We start from the raw sequence: 15969 nt of genomic DNA, 5'->3' as shown, positions 1-15969 counted from the left end.
CAAAAACAAACAGCCCAAAAACAAACAGCCTCTTCTTCATTCCATTACTGGTACCAGGAACAAGCATGTTTGGTGTATCTCTGCCTGCCTGTCTGTCTGTCTGTCTCTCTCTCTCTCTCTCTTGAGTTTCTGTGCCCAAGGTGAACTTCTCAAGGTCCATCTTGACATATGCAGGTGATGCATAACAGTAATTTATACACACACATACATACACACACTAGACTATATAACTATATACAGACCTTTACCATAGATCATATAGTCACAATGAAAAAGTGATGTAAATGAGATTTCCACTTATATTTCATATTTTCCTTTGAATTTTACATTACATTATTTATACAGTGTACACACAAAACCATTAAAATGTATCACAAAATGTCTGGTGCACTTATCGTTTTCAATAATTGATGCTGTACTATTACTTCTTTTTAGGTAAGACCATGCCTTTGTGAACATGATTATGAAATATGAATCCATATAGGCAAATGTTTACTTTGTGGCCAGGACTGAAGCTCTGAATACAGTAAACCACATACAACATTATATGACAATTGACCACACATTGACACAATGGCTTTTAGGTAAAATAGAAGAGTTCAGGCTTGTTTATGTAACATTACGGAGCCTGATTGATTGTTCTTGCTTTTATAGCACTCAATTGAAAGCAAGGAAGCCAGCAAACATATCCTAAGTTAAATCAATACATAAATAAGAAAAAACCCAATACATTGGAAATCCCATGAACATTCTGTTTGAAAGCCTGAAGTATTAGGTACTAGATTTTGAATTGTTTACTGAATTGCTAATATGCAGATACAATAGACAAATTGATCCTCATTTTCAGCTAAAATAATAATTCTCATGCACAAATTCTACTTTATTGTAGGTTTATCCAGAGATTCGTAAGAGCCTGGGACTCCGGTGGGAAATATAGTCTTTAGCTTGAAGTCCACTATAAATGCGTTAAAGTGGCACTGAATGCTTGGGATGACGCTGCCTTTAAACGTATTTTTTTAGTTATTGCATTAGAAACAGTAAATAAATAAAAGGATAGTCTGTCCCTTTTTTTTTAAATTCCTCTGCAGTGACTGTCCACCAAACCAGGAAGTAGTTTAAACATTTTGGGCCTCCATGTTTTGTTTTTTTATTGCAAAATAATCAAGTTGACAATAAATGCCTTGCCAAGAAACTATAAAATAAGATAACGCTATAGTACATGAAGTTTATTAATTAATACGATTAAGAGTAGTATGTGTGACTATGTATAGACAAACTAAATGAAATTAGACAAATGTCCTCAAGTGAATGTTTCTGGTGAATATGTATAACCAGGTAATACTTGCCTAAATGAGTTAAACGATGGCCACATGTGAAAGCCCTCACATTGTTTGCCCATAGGCTATTGTCCCATCATTGCTACCTTTTCCCTGCTCAAGCAATGACATGGAGAGGCAGACTGTAGAAGGTAAACATCACCAGTGACTTTAGGCATCATAACCACTTCACTGAGACTTGTGTTATGGTGTCTAGAATGTGCCCAGATTGGCCCTGTAATACCAATGGAAATTATAGATGTCACTGTTATGTCAATTGTACTAACACATAAAGCAGAAATACTTCATCCAGCCATACAATAATAGTAAGATATACCTGTCAGTTGACTATTTGTTCTTGCCATTAATTCATAACCATCTTAACCAACCACTGTGAACAATTTTAACAAAGGGCACGCCCCTGGTGATAGTGTTAAACTGAGTAATAATTGTGCCATGGTGAAAAAAAATATTAAATACATTTAGGCCAGGAGTTGGGTGGCCAAAAGGCAGATCCTCTGATTTTTTTTTTGTTTGCCAGTTGTGGATCTACCATCTGCCCATTTTTGATGGGTTGTATTTCTGTGTGTGAATGTAGGTGTGTTTTTGTGTAGCTAAGGATGTATGTGTGAATGCTTGTTTGTGCATAATGCTGATATTTGAGCAGGGTGTAGTTGTGTGCAGTAATAGTAGTATTGGTGTTTGAATGCAGAGGTGTGCTTGTTTGTAATATTAGTGTTTGCATGCAGGGATGTGTTTATGTGCATTGTTGGTGTTTGCATTGTGCATATTCACATTTACACATATACTGACACACACACATACAGATGCACAGACACACAAACACTGCCACACAAAAATACACACACCTCTACTGCCAAACAAACACAAATACACTCCAAAAGATACACACACACATGCACAGAGCCACAAATACTGACACACATGCACAGGTACAAACATACATTTTATATTCTCCGTATATTAGTTTAAGGAAAGACAAACAAACAAATCTTTTTTCACCATATTTTTTAATTTTAACATTTAACCATCATACCCACCTTAAAATTGCTACAATTGCTAAGAAAATACTAACAACTGCAAACTGCAATGGAGCAGACTTCACTTTTTCTGTGCATTACTAAGACAGGGCAGTCAAAACATTCACCACTAAGCAATCTCAACAGTTATACCTTTAATTGAGAACCATCACTTCTCTGGAAAGTGACATTCTTATAGCCTATGTTAACCTTTCTTCTTGTGATGCTTCAGTTTTTTTTTCCATTTATATAAAAAAAAAAAAATACAAATGTACATCACAATCCAATTCAGATAATGCAAAGCCAGGGCACATATTGCAAAGGAGGAGGAGAAATAAGAAAAAAATGTTATATCTCCATTTCTTGCTTGATTATTGCTGGTAATTCTTAAATACGTAGATTATATCTTTATGAAATACTTATTTTTGATGTTGGGATAACAGCATGGGTAATAACATTTCCGCCAAATGGCATACCATTTTCAAAAGAAGTAACCCAGAAGGGCATATATTCAGATGTTTGGTCTAGCCAATTTATTACAAATGCAAACCCCATTTACTGCTTATACTTGTATTTTATTTTTTTTCCACATATGTTTATTCCATTTTCAAAGGACATTTCCTAATCCTGATAAGAGTTAGTGCAAAAAAGTCTCAGAATTTTTATTTAACATTGTCTTGCGATTATAACAGTACCCCCATGTACCAGTTTTCCAGATATTTTTGGGGAAGTTGCACGGTCAAATATATTAGATGGACTCTCAATCCATAAGCGATGCTAACTAAGTATAAACTTAAAGGGACATGCCAAGCTTCTGGAGATCAACCATTTATATGAGTCATTTCCTTAGTGGTCCTTTTAGATCACAACCCATGCTATGGTAAAAAAATACAAAAAATAAATAAATAAAAAGCCTGTGTTTAAAACAGCAGCCATTGTTAAGGATCCCTGCAGAAAAGCAGAATGAAGTCTGAAAAACAATGCCTGCCTGCGCTCATTTGTATATAAAGCTGGAAACTTGAGTTTCTGTGTCCACCTTGAGATATGCAAGTAATGTACAACAATAGTTTTCCTAATTGCACTGTGGGGAGTTGAGCTGTATTGTGTTTGGCCTCACCACAATCTTTTTGGTTCCTAGCTCTATGCTTCAGAGAGACTTCGATTTCCTGACCAGAACCGGTGTCATTGTGAAGAGACCCATACGGTCAAAACTGCACTCCATGGCTGGTTTCTGGTCACTGGTCCCTTTGGATCACAACCCAAGTTATAGTTTAAAAAAATAAAAAAAGCTGTGTTAGTAACAGCGTCCATTGGTAAGGGTATCTCCAGCGTCCATTGCTAAGAGTATTTGCAAAATGTCGGAAACACAATGCCTGTCTGTACTCTGGGGTACTTGTGGAAAGGTGATTTCTTGAGTTCATGTGCCCAAAGAGGACTGTCCAACCTGAGATATGCTGGTGATGCACAACAAATTTTTTTCTGATTTTCTTTTAGAAAAAGACAAAGAGGGCCACACAACAATGATGTTCACTACAGATGCAAACAGCATTTCATTCATTTAAAAATGGAGAACACTCTAGCTTTAACCGAGGCTAACTACCAAGATACGTAGTGGTGGGTGGCGGGGGGATACCATTGTTCCTCGCTATCTTTTTGTCAGTGTCACTCGCGCCACCTAGTAGAGCATTGTCTCAGGGGGCCCCTTAACCCCTTGAGGACCGAACTTAAGGAAGGAAAGGTAATTATGACATGTATCACACGTCATGTGTCCTTAGGGGGTTAAACACGTGGTAAGGCGCGGGATTTGCGATTTTGTGATGGGAGGGGGGTTCTCGTGAGTCTCAACTGCTCCAATTCTCATTTTCGATTACGGGGACTGTACCATACTTTTTTGGGCTCTACATTTTTCCTGAAGTGTGAGCTGGGGCAACGCTGTACTCGCCATAGCTCTCCTGGCCGGGCTTTCTTAGGGATTTATGTCACAGCTCTCATCCTTGGTGGCAACATTATGCTTTTTAGGGGATCAGGAGGGCGGGAATACTGCGGGATGGGCGGATGGATGGGGGAAGGGGAGAGCCCAGAATGGTGTACAATTATACTGACCCTCGGCAGATTGTGGTGAGATGCCCCTACTAGGCGACTGTAACGGCAATGGAGGCTTACGATGCTATACTATGAGAATGCGGTCTCATTTACAATTTAAAATTTAGGTTGGTCTGAGTCCCTGCTCCTATAGGACCTTTCAGGAATACTGGAGGAACAGGGACTCACACCCCACACATGCCTGGCTACCGGTAAGACCAGGCACCTGTTGTATATAATATGTTTCTCGATTCTTGTTTTCCTTCTTTCCACTTTACTCTTTTCCTTTCCCTTTTTATTCCCTTTGCATTCCCTACCCTACTTTTCCCTGGAGGGGGGCGTGGGGGAGACACCCCTAAGGATTGGCCGGAGATTAAATGGAGTTCACCTGAGGGACGTGCAAGTCCAATCAAGGAAAGGAAGCGGGACGGCCGGTGAGAAAACATTGATTGATGTCGCATGCACTGAGCAGACTAGAGCATACGGGCGAACCATGGTCCTTCCACCAACGAGAAAGGTACCGGGGGTCAATTTAGTGCGCATGCGTAACAATGTGCCCTATCATAGCGAAACCAGTAGGGCAGGTCCATGCCGGTAAAGATATTATCACTGAATGTTAAGGGACTTAACGCACCCAAAAAAAGGCGCCTTATGTTTAGGGACCTCAAAAGATTAAACCCAGACATAGCCTTCCTGCAGGAGACACACATTCGAGCGTCAGCTAAGTTTGCGCTTAGGGACCATACATACCGCACCACTTATGAGTCTAGAGCTCTAAATAAGAGGAATGGGGTAGCAATTTTGATCCATCACAGATGCCCGCTCACTGTTACAAAGATACACACAGACTCGGGAGGCCGCTTCGTACTCCTGTCAGGAACGCTCTACTCCCATAGTATACATATTCTTAATCTTTATGGCCCGAACGACCCCTCCAAGGAGTTCTGGGCAGAATTGACTCAGGTAATCAATGCATTGCCACATGGAATGGTGATAGTAGGTGGCGATTTCAATGCAGCTCCATGCCCAGCGAGAGATAGGGGATCTGGTAAAAACCTCCCTAGATCACACAACAGGGGCGGGCAAGACAAATTACTACACATCTTCATGCAGGATACAGGCCTTGTTGATGTTTGGAGGGCGCAACATCCTGATGAGGACGATTTTACGTTCTATTCAGCACCCCACGATACATACTCGAGAATTGACTTCTTTTTGGTCAATCCCTCCTCGGTTCCCAAGGTGTCGGAGTCGACTGTAGGCTCCATCACTTGGTCGGATCACGCAGATGTGTCCTTAACACTAGATAGACTAAGTGTGGCGTCCCCGTGGTCCTGGAAATTGAATACGTCTATGCTTCGTGATTCTGAGATTGTTGAGACGGTAAGGGGGGAATTGACTGACTATTTTGCCAGAGAAGCCGAATCAGGACTGTCTAAGGTGACGGTGTGGTCGGCTCACAAAACGGTGATTAGAGGCATTTTGATTCGCGAAGCTACACTAAAGAAAAAGCGCAAAGCCCTATTGCTATCATCCCTTCTGGAGTCTTTGCGTAAGGCAGAACAAAAACATAAGGCGGACGCTACACTCACTAGTTTGCGGGCGGTCCAGGACCTGAGGGCCTCGGTCAGAGGAACGCTACTTGACGAGACGGCGCGGGCTATCATTTGGTCTAAATGGGCCTACTTCGAAAAAGCTAACAAGATGGACACCCTGCTGGCGAGGTCGCTCCGACCACGACAGCAAGGGCCCACATCACACAAATCAAGGATGCCTCGGGTCAAAGCCGCACAGACCCAACAGACATAGCAACGGTATTTACAGAATTTTTCACTCAATTATACAATCATTCCACAACAGACCCGGCCAGTGTACAAAGTGAGAGGGACAGATTACAAGCTTTTCTTACCGGGCTGGACTTGCGGGAACCTATCTCGGCAGAGGAAGTGGACATAGCAATCTCTGCCTTGAAGAGCAATAAGGCACCAGGACCGGATGGTTTTGATGGCTCTTATTATAAAATTTTTAGGGAAGAACTAGTCCCGCATATGGAAGCTTGGTTTAACGAGTTACTGGAGGGAGGACCTCCTGATAGAGACATGTCACTTGCCGATATTGTATTACTGCCGAAACCAGGTCGGGATCTGTCGTTCCCGGAAAACTTTCGCCCAATATCCCTTATCAACCACGATTCCAAACTACTGGCGAAAATTCTGGCCGCCAGGATTAACCCAATGCTGTCTCGTTTGGTTTACCCAGATCAGGTGGGGTTTATACCAAATAGACAGCTTTCGAGAATACCAGGCGTAATGTAGATCTCATATGGAGACAAAACATCAGGAAAATACCGACAATGTTACTGTCATTGGACGCCGAAAAGGCGTTTGACAGGGTTAAATGGCCTTATTTATTTACATTGCTGGATCATTTTGGCTTCCCAGCCCAGTTTACGACGGCAGTGCAAGCCATGTACACCAACGTCAGGGCGCAAATTCGCATTTCGGGCGCAAGGATAAAGCCATTAGATCTGAGCAACGGTACTAGACAGGGCTGCCCATTGTCCCCCTTATTATTTGCTTTATCGTTAGAACCACTCCTTCAGGCAATACGCGTAGCTTCGGACATTAAAGGGATAGATGTAGGTGGGCAAAGATATGTGGTATCGGCATTTGCGGACGACGTATTATTGACTCTGACTGAACCGAGAGACTCAATGGCGGCATTAACGACCATACTGAAGGATTTTGGGGAGCTGGCCGGATACAAAGTGAATATGGACAAGTCTAGCGTACTACCTATAGGTATGCCAGAGACGGACGTCACTTACATAAGGATGACACATAGCCTACGAATAGCGAGGGATTACATATAATATTTAGGCATCCGATTAACGGCAGACCCATCTCAAATGTTTCAACAGAATTACACCCTGCTGATACGGACGTTGATAGCGGACATGGAGAACTGGACTGATAAGGCGATTTCTTGGATAGGGAGGATCCATTCTGTTAAAATGAATGTACTCCCCAGAATATTATTCCTGTTTCAGGCCCTCCCGATTAAAGTAACTAGGTCTGACTTAGGGACACTTCAACAAACGATAGGCAAATTCATATGGCAAAACAAAAAACATAGAGTCTCACGCAACATCCTCTACCGAGCTAGGGACAGGGGCGGACTGGGCCTTCCACACTTACATTTTTATTATGAGGCAGCCCAACTGGCCCAGGTGGCAATGTGGCACTCTCCACCGGAAGAAAGGAGATGGGTAGACCTGGAAGCATCCCTTATGGGACTGGATATGCCTCAGTTCTATATGTGGACCCCTAGAGAGCACAGACCACACATCACAGTGCCCTGTCCAGCGATTATCAACTCTCTGAGGATATGGGACGCAGCCGCTCCTAAGTATGGCCTGGCGTCCTCCCCCTCTCCGATGACCCCTCTCTTGAGGAACACGGCATTCTTACCAGGAATGACGGCCCGGGATTTTAGAGGCATAGAACGGGCGGGGTTGCAGAGATTATACCAGTTGTATGAGGGAGGGTCGTTGGTGACATTTGAGGATTTGAGCAACAAAACATCTTTGCGAACCTTTGATTTTTTTTAGATACCTCCAGATTAGAGCTTACGCCCAAGACACTCAGGTTAAAAAAGCCGCAGTAGCAAAGATGACATTCTTTGAAAGAATGTGCGCGAAAGAACAATTCCCGAGCAAACTGATTTCGCTTCTATACTCACAGTTGTGCAATAACACTTTAGAATGGGGAGGAATTACATATATAGATCAATGGGAGGCGGACTTGGGGGAGACACTGGAAGGAGTGGAATGGCAGGAAATGTGGGAGGCGGCCGCGCAGTCCTCTATGTGCGTCTCAATACAAGAACAAGCATACAAGACGCTGTTTCGATGGTATGTTACCCCAGTTAAGTTGAGCCGTATGAACCAAACTACTACGGACTTATGCTGGCGGGGGTGCGGCCTCAAGGGCACTTACGTTCACATGTGGTGGGAATGTCCAATAGCACAGGTCTTTTGGCGGCAGGTTGCGCAATTGATACAAGACATATTTGAGAGAGAGGTTAAGCTGGACCCGTGGGTGTTCTTGCTGGCTAGATCTATGGAGAACTGGACAAAAGCGGAACAGACCCTGTTGCATAAGGTGAACCTAGCCGCTAGGAGAGCATTGGCACAGGTGTGGCTGCGGAGCGAGGCTCCGGAAATTGATATGGTAATTCGGAAGATTAGAGATCATTATCTGATGGATGACCTAACAGCCAGGGTTAGAGGCTCGACAAAAAAGTTTGAAAAAATTTGGGGCCCTTGGGAAGCCAGCGCAGCGAATGCCTGAGGTACACGCTAACGATACTACCAAGGCTAGGATTAGATAGATTGGATATGAACTGGCCGGTTCTTCCCTGCACCCTCCCCCCTCCCCCCCCCCCTCGTACTCCCTTTTTCTTTCTTCCTACTTACCCCTCTTATCTGTTTTCTTCTATTTTCTTTTTACCGTGAGCATTCACCGCAAATGTTGAAATATAACCACTCAATACGTAACTAACATGCATTACGATGGGACATGGACCTGTACGCACAGAAACAGACGGATTGCAATTCTTAGGTGATTCAGAGGCGGATTTTTTGAACCCGCATATGAAAACCTGAGAAAGAATAGGGCATGTCCTATCGACTAAAGAAATGTATATGAGGTGATTTATATTTTATTCACGTCTTATCTGATTTTACTTTTATGTTATAAATTTAAATATACCAGGGAGGACAGTGTGTCCACGCTATATTGTTTGTTCTACTCACTCCAAGATATGTCGGTGTAGGAAAAGTATGTAAGGAGTGTCACTCTTTTGTTTTTAAAGATGCACTGGAGACATGGCATACAAACTGTTACTATATCTTCCAATGTTTCGATGTAATGTGTGTTCACTGTACTGTTTTTACCTTGGCATAAATAAAGAATTAAAAAAAAAAAAAAAAAAATGGAGAACACAGCGAGTGTTTGAAGTTAATGACATCTTATCTAAGTCAGTCTGATTTGCATGGATTAGTGTGAGAAATGCATAAGTGCGTACACCCAAGTTAGTTAGCGCTGCGTGAATCAGTGTATATATCTGGATCCATGTATGTTGAGAGGGAACCAGTGCATGAAGACGAGTCAGTGTTCTTTGCACGTATCAGTGTACATCTAAATCACTTTCAACATAGATCAGTGTGATTATCTAAATAAGCCATTTCTGCATTGATCCGCATGTGCATATCTGTCAGTGTGCATGGATTATTGAGTTTATTGATATTAATCAGCGTGAAATTGTGTGTATGCCGGAGCGTGTCTGTTTGTCATGGGTCAGTACGTATCTTTGAATTCTCCATATGGATTGGTGTGGGAATATAAGCATTCACAAACATTTTCAACACGGGCAGATTCAGTCTGCTGCATAGGCGTGCGCACGGGGTGTGCCGGGTGTGCCTGGACACACCCTAATCCCTGTGGCACGCCTATAGATTGAGTCCTGTAGGAACGGAGTTCCTGCACTTTTTTTGAGCAGGAACGCCGTTCCTGCAGGCACTCAGCGCCCCAAATGCCCCCCTCCCTCCCCCTGTCATGGGGGGGAGGGGGGTGCGCAAGAGTGATGGACATCCCCCCGACCAACTGGACCCCAGGGACAAGTCCACGCCAGCACTCCAGGTAGGGAGGCTGGGTGGACATTTTTTTTATTAAAAAAATATATATAATTGTGTGAATGTGTGTCTGTGAATGTGTGTTTGTGAATGTGTGTGTGAGTGTATGTGTGTCAGTGTATGTGAATATGTGTGTCTATGAATGTATGAGTGTGTGTGAGTGTCTTAATGTGTGTCTGAGTATGCATGTCAGTGCGTGTGTGTGTGTGTGTATATATATATATATATATATACACATATACATACACACCCTGGAGTGTATATTATTTTTTTGGGGGGGTGGGAATCTTGGTTCCCACGCTTTATTCCCCAGGACTTTATTCTCCCCTGTCGGCTCACACAGAACCGGCGCTGAGTGTCGGCTCTGCTCTGAGCCTCCATGGGCCGGCAGGGAGATCAAAGATCTACCTCATCGGCCCACAGCAGCACGAAGGGAGACAGCAGCTCCGCCAGGTTCCTCTCGCGAGATCTGAGCGTTGCCGTGGCAACACTCAAATCTCGCAAGTGTTAACTCTAGCCCCGCAGGCTAGAGTTCACTCTCCACTGGATCACCAGGGATGGCACATGGCAGCAAGGATCCCCCCTCCCTACATAAGGTAAGAATGGAGGGGGGATATTTACTAATCTGCCCCCACCTCCACAATCCCTCCAAACATACAGCACACACACACATACAGCACCCACACACAAACAGCACCTACAGACAACCAGCACCCTCACACAAACAGCACACACACAGCACCCACACACAAACAGCACCCTCACACACAGCACACTCACACACACAGTGCACTAACCGCACCCTCACAAACACACACAGCACCTTTACAAACACACAACACCCTCACACACAGCACACTAACAACACCCTCACAAACACACACACAAACAGCACCCTCACACACACAGCACCATCACACACACAAACAGCACCCTCACAAACACACACACACACCATCACCCACATAGCACACTACCAGCACCCTCACACACACATCACACTAACGGCACCCTCACACATACACACACAGCAGCACCCTTACACACACCACCCTCACACACACACACACAGCAGTGTATGTATGTGTGTGTGTGTGTGTGTATATATATATATATATATATATATATATACATATACATGCAGCGTGTGTTTGTGCTTTAGGGTGCACACCCTAATGCAATAGGCTGCGCACGCCTATGGTCTGCTGTACATGCCTAGTATGCTGCAATGCTTAGCTACAATTCAGGTCTTGTGCATGAGCTCATGCTGGTAGGGCATATTCCATTGTGTACTTACCAAGTGTCCTGATTTTGACAGCACAGTCAAAATGTTGTGTTTTCTGTTAAAGAGGCATGAAGTTCAGTGTGGTTGCCTTATTAAATGTTTTTGTGTTTTATAAGGCTTGCCCAGAGTTGTTAAATGACAATTATTATACAAATGGGTTGTGTCCACCTCTTTTAATAGTCTGTCTATCCAAAGCATACTAAAGAGTGAAAGTTGGTTGTATATCAGAGCCATGTTGACAGGTTGCCCTATCTTCCTCCCTTGCAACTGAATCCTCATGTAGCACATGGCTGCCATGCAGAATCAGCATGCGCCACTAATGATAGAATCAAATGATACTCACAGGGAATCAACAGAGTTAAGAGAACATTTCCATTCAATATCTTTCTATGTCTTTCAAATACCGTATATCATTTTCTATGGTTCCATGGTGGCAGTTGTATGAAGATAAGTGAAGGTAAGTTTTACTTGCCTCTGTGCTATCTTTAGACTGAAGCAACACTGCATGTTTACTTATGTGAATAAAAAGGAACTGTCACAAACACGAACATAACAGCTCAACTTAAATCAATTTTCTACGGTTCACTGTGTATCTGAGTCAGTTTGTGCTGCACGGATCTGTGTGTGCACCAGAGTCTATCTGCTCTGCATGAAACTGTGTGTGTGTCTGAGTCTGTCTGCTCTGCATGAAACTGTGTGTGTATCTAAGTCTGTATGCTCTGCATGGATAGTGTGTGTATCTGAGTCTTTCTGCTCTGCATGAAACTGTGTGTGTACCCGAGTCTGTCTGCTCTGCATGGATCAGTGTGAGTATCTGAGTCTGTCTGCTCTGCATGGAACTGTGTGTGTATCTGAGTATGTCTGCTCTGCATGGATCAGTGTGTGTATCTGAGTCTGTCTGCTCTGCATGGAACTGTGTGTGTAACCGAGTCTGTCTGCTCTGCATGGAACTGTGTGTGTATCTGAGTATGTCTGCTCTGCATGGAACTGTGTGTATCTGAGTCTGTCTGCTCTGCATGGATTAGTGTGTGTATCTGAGTCTTTCTGCTCTGCATGAAACTGTGTGTGTACCCGAGTCTGTCTGCTCTGCATGGAACTGTGTGTGTAACCGAGTCCAGGCCCGGACTGGCCATCGGGCACACCGGGCAAATGCCCGGTGGGCCGCGGTGGCCAGGGGCCGAGGCCGGCAGGGAGATCACAGGATCTCCCCTGCCGGTCTATGCAGGGCCGGCACTATCCTATCGCCGGCCCTGCAGTAGTCCATGGCGGGCCGGTGGGGAGATCAAAGATCTCCCTCACCGGCCCACCTGCAGTCCAACGCGGCCGCCAGCGGGGAGGGAGAGGGAAGGAGCCAGCCTGCCAGCAGAGGAACCCGGCGGAGCTCTAACTTGCAGCTCCGCCGGGTTCCTCTCGCGAGATCCGGAGCGTTGCCATGGCAACGACCGGATCTCGCGAGAGTGAACTCTAGCCCGAAGGCTAGAGTTCACTCACCACTGGACCACCAGGGATGAAAGAGTGCCGGTCCCCCCCTCCCAGATACCACAATGCCGGTTCCCCCCTCCCAGGCTAAAAGGTAAGAAGGGAGGGGGGGGACATAATGCATGTTATTTTATTTGTTTATTTACCCCACACACACACAATCCATGCTAACATTTATACACAGCAGCATTCTCACACCCATCACACTCAGCACTCTCACACACATCACACTCAGCACTCTCACACCCATCACACTCAGCACTCTCACACCCATCACACTCAGCACTCTCACACCCATCACACTCAGCACTCTCACACCCATCACACTCAGCACTCTCGCACCCATCACACTCAGCACTCTCACACACATCACACTCAGCACTCTCACACACATCACACTCAGCACTCTCACACCCATCACACTCAGCACTCTCACACCCATCACACTCAGCACTCTGACACGCATCACACTCAGCACTCTGACACGCATCACACTCAGCACTCTGACACGCATCACACTCAGCACTCTGACACGCATCACACTCAGCACTCTGACACGCAGCACACACAGCACTCTCACACACAGCACTCTCACACGCACATCACACACAGCACTGTCACACGCAGCACACACAGCACTCTCACACACAGCACTCTCACACACAGCACACACAGCACTCTCACACACAGCACACACAGCACTCTCACACACAGCACACACAGCACTCTCACACACAGCACTGTCACATGCAGCACACACAGCACTCTCACACACACACTGCACCGTCACACACACTGCACCGTCACACACACACACTGCACCGTCACACACACACTGCACCGTCACACACACTGCACCGTCACACACACTGCACCGATCATACACACATACTGCACCCCTTACATACACACATACTGCACCCCTTACATACACACTACTTCCAAATATATCTATATATATATACATACATACATACATACATACGCACGCACACAGCACCCCTCACACACATACTGCACCCCAAACAAATTACATTCCAGACACACACTAGATCCCTTACCCAACTCTGGATCATATACACACACTAGATCCCTATATACACTCTGAATCCGTTATAAATACACACTCACTAGATCTCCTATACACATTCTGGGTCCTTCAAACACACACTAGACATATATATATATATATATATATATATATATATATATATACACACACACACACACACACACTACACTCTTAACACACACACACTCTGGATCCCCTATACACACACTAGATTCCTTGTAAGCAAAGACATACTACACCCCTAAACACATACTTTCTACAAACACTACATCACCTATACACACACACACACACTATAGCCTGTATGCACACACTTGCTATATCCCCTATACACACACACACACACACACACATTCTCTACAGCCCCTAGCTACATATGCATCACATTACACCACAAACACAACATGACTAAAACCAACCTTATTACACAATACCACACCACAATCCGCTCACTCTACACACACGCAATACCACAAGCAGGCTCCAAACACATGCACAGTACTCTTTAATGGCATTTTTGTCTCCTGGTATCCATTTATAGAGACACCAGAGACAAATTGCAAGGAAACACAGTGCAAGCATGTTATTAAATTTGCTTGCGCTGTGCAGAACAAATACAGGGCTTTTTTTCTCATGCTAGAGCTCTTCAGCAGAGCTCTGTGCATGGTCTGCCCTGGAAGAGCATTGAACCAACATGCTCACTTTGAGAGGGGGCGTGTTTGTCATTGGTGATGACAAAACACACCTCCTCTGCTCCGCCCCCTTCTTAGTGGGCCGCTGTGATAAAAAATGCCCGGGCCGAATTTTTCTCCCAGTCCGGCCCTGACCGAGTCTGTCTGCTCTGCATGGAACTGTGTGTGTATCTGAGTATGTCTGCTCTGCATGGAACTGTGTGTATCTGAGTCAGTCTGCACTGCATGGATCAGTGTGTGTATCTGAGTCTGTCTTCTCTGCATGAAACTGTGTGTGTAACCGAGTCTGTATGCTCTACATGGATCAGTGTGTGTATCTGAGTCTGTCTTCTCTGCATGAAACTGTGTGTGTACCCGAGTCTGTCTGCTCTGCATGGAACTGTGTGTGTAACCGAGTCTGTCTGCTCTGCATGGAACTGTGTGTGTATCTGAGTATGTCTGCTCTGTATGGAACTGTGTGTATCTGAGTCAGTCTGCTCTGCATGGATCAGTGTGTGTATCTGAGTCTGTCTTCTCTGCATGAAACTGTGTGTGTAACCGAGTCTGTCTGCTCTGCATGGAACTGTGTGTACCCGAGTCTGTCTGCTCTGCATGGATCAGTGTCAGTATCTGAGTCTGTCTGCTCTGCATGGAACTGTGTGTGTATCTGAGTATGTCTGCTCTGCATGGAACTGTGTGTGTACCCGAGTCTGTCTGCTCTGCATGGATCAGTGTGAGTATCTGAGTCTGTCTGCTCTGCATGGAACGGTGTGTATCTGAGTCAGTCTGCTCTGCATGGATCAGTGTGAGTATCTGAGTCTGTCTGCTCTGCATGGAACTGTGTGTGTACCTGAGTATGTCTGCTCTGCATGGATCAGTGTGAGTTTTTGAGTCTGTCTGCTCTGCATGGAACTGTGTGTGTATCTGAGTATGTCTGCTCTGCATGGAACTGTGTGTGTACCCGAGTCTGTCTGCTCTGCATGGATCAGTGTGTGTATCTGAGTCTGTCTGCTCTGCATGGAACTGTGTGTGTACCTGAGTCTGTCTGCCTTGCATGGATCTGTGTGTGTGTGTGTGTATCTGAGTCAGTCTGCTCTGCATGGAACTGTGTGTGTATTTGAGTCTTTTGGCTCAGCATGAATTAGTGTGTGTACCCGAGTCTGTCTGCTCTGCATGGATCAGTGTGAGTATCTGAGTCAGACTGCCCTTCATGGATCAGTGTGACTATCTGAGTTTGTCTGCTCTGCATGGAACTGTGTGTGTATTAAGTATTTGTGAGCTGCATAGATCAAAACTAATGAACATAGCATAGTTTTGCTTTGACCTGCT

General features: G+C 44.8%; 1 protein-coding gene across 2 annotated transcripts in view; it reads right to left on the bottom strand.

Moving 5' to 3' along the window:
• Positions 1 to 15969, bottom strand: part of LOC134614796 (inactive phospholipase C-like protein 2) — a 152884-nt gene that overhangs the window by 119703 nt on the left and 17212 nt on the right. Inside the window, exon 1 of one of the 2 annotated variants that reach the window (XM_063458953.1) lies at positions 11431 to 11448. The exons of the other annotated variant lie outside the window; for it this stretch is intronic. The gene's annotated coding sequence lies outside the window, so the exon portion shown is untranslated. Of the gene's footprint in view, positions 1 to 11430; positions 11449 to 15969 lie in introns of those variants that run through there. 2 annotated transcript variants of the gene reach the window in all.

This window comes from Pelobates fuscus, chromosome 6 (assembly GCF_036172605.1).
Source record: "Pelobates fuscus isolate aPelFus1 chromosome 6, aPelFus1.pri, whole genome shotgun sequence".
In the NCBI taxonomy this organism is placed as follows: domain Eukaryota; kingdom Metazoa; phylum Chordata; class Amphibia; order Anura; family Pelobatidae; genus Pelobates; species Pelobates fuscus.
The sequence above is the reverse complement of the archived record's forward strand: the minus strand, read 5'-3'. Positions and strand labels throughout refer to the sequence as shown.